This window comes from Galeopterus variegatus, unplaced genomic scaffold, assembly GCF_000696425.1.
Source record: "Galeopterus variegatus unplaced genomic scaffold, G_variegatus-3.0.2 Scaffold18279, whole genome shotgun sequence".
Lineage (NCBI taxonomy): Eukaryota > Metazoa > Chordata > Mammalia > Dermoptera > Cynocephalidae > Galeopterus > Galeopterus variegatus.
In genome coordinates this window covers 1-8,079 of record NW_007744390.1, presented here as the reverse complement: position 1 = coordinate 8,079, position 8,079 = coordinate 1, and the positions used below count along the sequence as shown (strand labels likewise).

The window sequence follows — 8,079 nt, the reverse complement described above, 5'->3', positions numbered from 1 at the left end:
AATTAAAGATGAACAGTAAATAAACACCTGGACAAAGGTCCAATGCTGGCATTTGAGCTAGATTACTTTGTTCTTATTCCTTTCATTTTTTTTTTTTAACCAGAAAAAGAGATTTTACTCTTTATAAAAATGTAAATTTCAAAGCACATCAAGTATTTGGCTGTTTGGTTTGTTGAAAGTTTGATTTTCTTTGCTTCATTTGGATAGAATAGAAGATAAAAAAATTCAGAGTTCGAAAAAGAAGGAGGCATTAGAATCACAGACGATGCGGTTTTGAAATGCTCTTAACATTTTGGTAGCTGTTTCTAAAGTTTCATTTTTATGTTTTGAATGGAATAGATCGTCGCATTCAGCTTCTCGGAAGTTAACGGTAACTTCTTCCTTTTTCAGATACTCCGTTGGCCAGCGGTCATGCCACAGACTATTTATTTGTTGGAAATATTGTTTACACGGTAAGCTTATCTTTGTTCATTGGGCCATTCTTACATGGAATGCATGTGCGTTATACTTCTCTAAACCCTTTATGTAAAGTCTATTACTATTATTTATTTCAAATCTTGAAACGATATATTATAGATTCTTTAAAGTTCAGAATGGTTGTGAATGCAGAATCAAGGTTTCTGGATGGATGATTAGCAGATTGCCCTGTTCTTCAAATGATCGTTTCACATCTACCTGTAAAAGAAAACCACACTCAACAAAGTGATTTCTCCCAAATTGTCCAGGCTAAGAAAGGAACTAAACTACCATTTGTGAGAAGACAATCACTAGAATGAGGGAATTTCTTGAAGTGAAGCTTCCTGAATGTTCCCTAAAAATAACCCCTAGAGAGTTTGCTACAACGATGGCCCTTTCAAAGCATGACAGTCTTGCAGGAGCCAGCTCTGGAGGGGAGACGTGGGAAATGAAAATAACTCACTGAGGATAATATGGTTTTCCAAACTCCTCTTTCTTTTCACAGTATGTTGTTGTTACTGTTTGTCTGAAAGCTGGTTTGGAGACTACAGCTTGGACTAAAGTAAGTTTTCTCTAGAATTGTTTTTTTTATAAGATATTTTTTATGCCAATTTTTCCTTTTAAGTCTTGGGAAAACATTGAATATATAGCTATCTTATTTTAAATTGTACATGTAAAAATTGTGGTTTGATCTTTATCAGGGAAAAAATTTGCAACCCAAAGTTTCCTGGTGATTCAGTTGCTTAGCATCTAATACAGCTCTAAGCTGTTAACAGTCATCTCATTTCAAATGTACTTGCTTCATATTAAAAAAAAGTAAAGATATATATACACACACATACAAATGTACATACATACTGTGTTAGTCCATTTCTGTTGCTTATAACAAAATACATGGAACTGGGTATTGTATAAAGAAAACCAAATTTACTGCTTGTAGTTTTGGAGGCTAGGAAGTCTAAAGTCCAGGGAGCACATCCGGTGAGGGTCTTGGTGGTGGCAACAGTGACGCAGGGTATCACATTGTCAAATGGTGGAGCAGAGAGAGAGCTAACCTCATTCACTCTCTTTTTTAAAGCCCTCAGAACCACACCCCTGACCACCATTTTTAATCCATTCATTACTGCACGGTCGTACGACCCAATCACTTCTTCAAGGCTCCACGTTTCAATTACCATAATAGGGTTTCCCACCTTCTTAACAGTCACAGTGGGGGCTAAGTTTCTAATAGGTAAAACTTGGAGGACACAATTCAAGCTTCAGTGTTTGCAGGAGGATGCTCGCACTGGGAGACGGAACCGGGGGGTGGAAGGAGAAGAGTTGTGGGTCAGGGCTTCTGCCGGTGCTCTTGCCCCAGGACTAGTGTTTTCGGGGCAGGCCTGTGCAGGGCACACCTGGCTGCTATCTCTGCCTCAGTCCGCAGGAATGAACAGAAATTCCTGGGTCTACCTAAGTCAAGATGCATGTCCAGCAGCTGTCTCACATGAGACTGCCCAGGGTGGCATTGCTGGCCGTTTCACCCAGTGAGTCAGTCAGCCAACACCCCAGGGTGTCGGGACCTCTGGTGAGCGTGGGTGCTGTGCTGAGCAGGCCGGACCTGCCCTCCAGGAGTGGGCTTGTGTGTCCTCTAATGCACCTTTGCTTTCTGTAAGGAAGGGACAGGCACATAATACGCCGTTCAGTGCTTTTCCACATCCAGGCAGTAGAGGAAGTTACTTGAATTCATTATTAAACATTCTGAGACAAGGAAAATAGAAAGACTGACCTCTCCAGTAACTGGGGAGTCATCATAGTCTCTCCGTAAGGAACAGTAGCCTGGACCAAGGGATTCCACAGCAGCGGGAGTTCATGTGGATCTCCTGGGCAATCCAAACCTCCTCTGAGCCTCTGTTTTCTTTGCAGTTCAGTCATCTGGCTGTCTGGGGAAGCATGGTGATCTGGTTGGTATTCTTCAGCCTCTACTCAACTATCTGGCCCACCATCCCCATCGCTCCAGATATGAAAGGACAGGTTAGTTCTCCTGGTTGTGAGTATGCCTTCCATGTCTCATGACAGCAGTGTGGCTCCACGTGTGGGTGAGTGGGTTTTCTGTGTCTCATAACAATGATGAACACTGAGTGAACCCAGGAGATTGTCCTGTACCAAAATGAACATTTCCCAACCAAGACACTTAGGGATTTTAAGGAAATCATTTCTATTGTAAAGCAATGTGATTTGTCCCCACAAAACAAAGAATAATACCCACTACAACAGCCATCATTTGCTTAGAATATCTGCCTCTCTCTTCCCTCAGGGCAAGGGTGGGTCTGGTCTGATGCATATTTCATTTGGGGAATTTAACAATGCAGAATAATAGATGGGGCTGCAGCCGATTGTCATGGACAGTTTTAAAATTAGAGGACCGTGATAGCTGACAGGATGGGGTCAGCTGGTGTGTGTCCAGAGTCCTGGACAGAGATCCACTCTACTCCAGTTCACATGGTCGCCAGCCCTCACTCCCATCAAGAGGTGGACTTTCCAGCTGCAGAGGGAATGTGCCAGCATGTTACTGTAGGAGTCACATAAGCGTGCTGGCCTGTGTGGTTCCAAGGCTCAGCTTAATGGTGAAATTGACATATTTGGGGACTTTTCTAGTAGAAATGTAGTGAACTGTTCCTACCATCGAGAGCAAAGAAGTGATAATATTAAATCACATTTTACTTTCGTAGAAAAGTCTTGTTTTTACTTGAACTGCGTGATTTCCACAAGGCAAATAATGTTGAGAAACAGAACATAGCTGAGTAAGACCACGGTTTTCATTAGGCGTCGAATGAGAGGATTAATGCAGAGTTCATGTACAATTGTACATATTTATGGGGTGTTGCGTGATATTTTGATTACTCGTGTATATTAGGGGTAATGATCAAATCAGGGTAATTAATGTCCATCACTGAAAACATTTATCATTTCTTTGTATTGGGAACATACAAAATCCTCTCTTCTAGCTAATTGAAAGTATACAATAAATTATTGTTAACTATCGTCACCCTGCAGTGCTGTAGAGCACTAGATCTTCTTCCTCCTATCTAGCTGTGACTTTGTGTCTTTTAACCCACCTCTCACAATCCCCTCTCCTGCTTACCCTTCCTGTTTAGCTTCCACATGAGTGAGAACACGTGGTATTTGTCTTTCTGTGTCTGGTTTATTTCACGTAACATAATGTCCTCCAGGCTCATCCGTGTTGCCTGAAGGATGGGATTTTATTCTTTTATGGCTGACTAGTATTCCATTGTCTGCATATACCATATTTTCTTTAGTCATTTATCCACTGATAGACACATAGGTTATTTCATATTTTGGCTATTGTGAATAAACATAGAGATAATAACATAGAGATAAAAACATAGATGTGAATAAACATGGGGATGCAGATGTCTTTTGGGTGTTTTGGTTTTCTTTCCTTTGGATATATACCCAGTGGTGGGATCGATGGATCATATGCTAGTTCTATTTTTAGTTTTAAAAAACATTTTTTAACACTTTCGAAGATTTACTTTGGTGGAGAGCGGCTAAGACTTAGCCTGAAGTCTCGGAAAGGCTAGTTCTGCTGACGCAGGAGGAATTATATGCCGTCATAGAAATAGGAACTGGGCTGTTGTCAGTAAGAGGAATTGGCTCCTTTTGGGGATTATTCAAAAGATACCTGAGCTCTGTCCATCCTTGGGACCTACGTCAGTCAAGGCTTAGGAATAAGGGGTATTCTAGGGAAAGACTGCTTTTTAAAAATTACTATTTGAAGCTTGCCTCTAGTGGTTTTTATAAACCATTTTTTGTAGTTTCCTGAGCCATAGATTTCTGGCAAATGAACATGGTTCTTTCAAGCTCTAGAATTAGACTAGTGTCTAAAGGCAAACGGCATTTCTCACCCAGGAGCCAGAGAGAGATCTGACACACAAAACCTTCTGTCTGTTCACAACATCTTCAGCCACTGAAAAAGGTGCATTGTTCCTGCTGGGGTTTCCTAAACTAATTTGATAAAATATTTCTTTGTCTTGTCTATTATATTTGGAGTTTTTCTCATGAGGGAAAATGCAGATTTTCCCTTGAGGGCAAAGGAGGAAGGGCTGTAGAATTGAAGAGTTGTTCTCTACTGTCAAAGAGTCTTTATCTTCTCTACAGCACCTCATGATGTGGTGTGTGAAACCCACCCAGACAACGAGCCAGGAAGTCCCAGTGGAAGTTTTAAAATCAAAGAAGTCATCTGCATACTTCCTGTCCTGAAAATACGCAACATTTGTGGGGTTTTAAGAGGCACCTTGTTTTTCCATTTTTCTAGGCCTGAGCTTAGATCTTCAGTAAATTAAAAATTCAAATCGTGTCTCTCCTGGTTAATGCCAAAGTCCTCAGCTATGAAAAGCATGTGATGACGTCTTTCTATAGTGTCTGGCTACGGAAAGGGCTACTGCGAGGTTAAGGCTAACGCTGATGTCATGAATCCTACTCACAGCGCCAACTGTCTAGCTCTTAGTCCTGTTCGTGATGCCATTTGTAACGCTAGGCGACCGTGCTAGTTGTCACGGCTCTTTTACCTGCCAGCAATCCTGCACCGACTGGGCAGATTGTCGAGCTAGGGCTGGGTCTGGAGCTCCCAGACCCCTCAAGCCCATTCACAGACTGGGTCACAAACCCTTCACACACCAGGCTGGGTCACCATACCCCTTTACACAGGTCTATAAGCTAGGTGATCGGCCACACCATCCTTGGAGGCTGCAGGTCTGGAAAAGCATGGCTGCCCAGGGCAGGTGTCTGAGGCAGTAGAACACCAGCCAAAGTGGTGCCAGTGTGGGTGCACTTACTCCACCCACCCACACAGTGTTTGCTGAACTACGCTGAACCAGCTCTGAGGTAAAGGGAGCCTGACCAAACTGTTCCATCTTGCCAACACATAGGGACTGTGTTTCCCACCACCGCATGATCCTGAGCTGTAAGCTCCTCCACAGCAGGTCCACACGGCTCATGGTCAGAGGTGGAAACAACAAAGCACCCTTGGCTCACCACCTGCCCGACAGTCCCTGCTGAAGTGGAGCTCTGAGTTAGAGAGATGAGGAAAACTGAGTCAGGATGTGCTTACGTTTTCTTCAGGCATTTCCCAAGGAGTGTCTGAGGAGATGCCATCCCACCTGACCTCTGTTCAAGTTAGGAGTCCCGGGTTCATGCCCCAGCAAGCTATGTAACCTTTGGTAAGTCACTTAACCTGTGTTAATTTCCTAATCAGCCAAGTCATAACATCACCCACCCTAATTACCTCAGAGGATTGTGGTGATGGTATAGTAAGATAAGCTGTGGGAAATCTAAAACATGCATGCTCTTCTTTTTCCTGGAGTGGTGAATTACTTTTGAACTTTTGTAAATAGGAATATTGCTGTGATTTAAATTTCCAGTTCTTTTGGCCTAAGAATTTTAACACTTTATAGGTTCTAGATGGGATATTTCTCATTAGGGTCCACTGACCACCTGCATCTGGGTCATCTGGGTTGCTTGTTAAAATGTCAGCACCCCCTCCCCCACACCCTGCCAAATAAATATGTGCCTGCGCGCGCACACACACACACACAGACACACACACAGAATTAGGATCTCTGGGTGTGGGGCCCCAGCATCTGATTTTAATAAATCTCCAGGTGATTCTTACCTTTAAAGCTTGAGGACCAGTGCTCTAAAACACTAAAGATATTAGTCCATTCCAATGTTTTAGATTGTTCGTGCTGCATGTTACAGGAGAAGATGGTACACTGAAAATATTCACAGCTGATTGCTTTCTCGTGTGCAGTGGTTATATAAGACATGGCCAGGCAGTGCCAGCGACTGCTGTAAGGCAGCTAGCTTTCTAAATAGGCAATTATACCAGAAGACATTACATCGTTTACCATGGAAAAATACTCCTCACCAGCTTTGGTGCTTTTCCTTTAAAGTTCTTTTCATTGCTAGTAAAACAGGGAAAAAACTTTTTCGCTTCAAAGCTTACAAACTGCTAACTCTGTCTGCAGTGCCAAGCTCCAGGCTCCAGCCATTTTCTGGCATATGAGAGGCTTTTTTAAAGTTCTAAATACAGGAATTGGTTTACTTTTGAGTTTTATATGCACACTTGTGTATATACAACACACATCTTGGTGGACTGAAAGTAAATAGGAGGAGGAATGGTTTTGCTGTTCTTGAATTGAAATACTTAGTTACTAACCTTCCATGAGTAATTGTCTCCCCTGGATTTTGTAGCCAGTGCGATCGCAGGCCTAGGTATGTTCCACCTGCAGTGTGAAGAGTGGTGTTTGTGTGCACGTGTTCTGGTCAGTGAGCCAAGAAGTAGGGGTAAGGGCATGTTGATAGCCGCCCTTGCTCAGCTGCTGTTCCAGAATGTCTCTGTAAGACAGGGGCTTAATGGTGGGATCCACCAGAGGGTCAGGAGAGACTTGTCCTCAGGTTAAACCTGCGGCATGGGGCATGGTTAGCTGTCCCCAGCATCATTTGCCCTTTCTGAAGGGAACCAGTTTCTATTCACACATGTGCTGCGATTGCTGAAGAGGCCCAGGGCACTAGGGGAGTCATTTCCACCCCTAGCTCCGGGGAAGAGCTTAATCCTGTCACCCCCTGCTGTAGTGAGTGGTTCAGAAACTCTGCAGGAGACGTTTGTTGGAGGTTTCTGGGGTAGAAGTGAGTTTGCTCCTAAAAGAAATCCATCAAAGTGATGCCCTTCTCTTGTAAACGGTGTGGTCCCTACAGTGATGCCGGGAATTGTTCAGCCACGAAGAGGAAAACCATCCTCAGGATCCTACTACTGTGAAAGATAGACTTGGAATATAGAATGAAAGTCTGTTATGCAGTTGTTGAGCCACCAAATGATGCCATCACTGAAGGCCACCCCAGGTTAGGCTCTCCAGAGAGCCACTCCTGCATGTGCTTTTTTTTTTTTCCTTTTTTACTGACTGGTAACGGGATCGCAACCCTCGGTGTCGCGCCCGTACCAGGGACCGGCAACAGGATCGCAACCCTCGGTGTTGCGTCCGCACCCCGCTCAGCCAGTGAGTGGGAACCGGTCTCCACATGGGATCCGAACCCTCGGCGGGAGCGCCACTGCACTCCCAAGCGGTGCACTCTCCAGTGCGCCACCAGGCCGGCCCCTGCATGTGCTTTTGTGGGTCGGAAACATTTCTTACCCAGGTGTTCCCTTATATTCAGTCTGTGGTCAACCAAGGAAATCAGTGATTTTTTTAGACAGGCTTAAGGCTTTAGCATGGCATATTTTACTATACCCAAAGTTTCATATTTAAGGAATTGGTAAAGAATTATGTCAGCATTGCAATTATTAGAATTTTAGGTAATAATATCTGAGAAACACCTACTGTGAATACCCTAAGCTTATTGGAATTATCTTTAATGCAACAATATTGAATAGAATCATTCCTGGCTTCCTCAGGTATCATCTTGAGGAGTGCTCAGCCTTGCAAAGGAGGAAGTCCCATCAACAGGCTTGCCTTTTGGTTTGAAATAACATCCTGGCATCTCCTTTGTACCATTTTCTTCAGTGTTGAACTTGGCCAAATTATTTGTTAAAGTCCAGTTTACATTTGCTTTTTTTTTTTTTTTTTT

At 43.4% G+C, this 8,079-nt stretch overlaps 1 long non-coding RNA gene across 1 annotated transcript; it reads left to right on the top strand.

Moving 5' to 3' along the window:
• The first annotated feature begins 378 nt into the window (after positions 1-378).
• LOC103582872 lies at positions 379-2,461 on the top strand. The gene is made up of 3 exons (XR_549803.1): positions 379-452; positions 962-1,018; positions 2,359-2,461. It is a non-coding gene; the product is annotated as an uncharacterized LOC103582872 (long non-coding RNA).
• Positions 2,462-8,079: the final 5,618 nt, after the last annotated feature.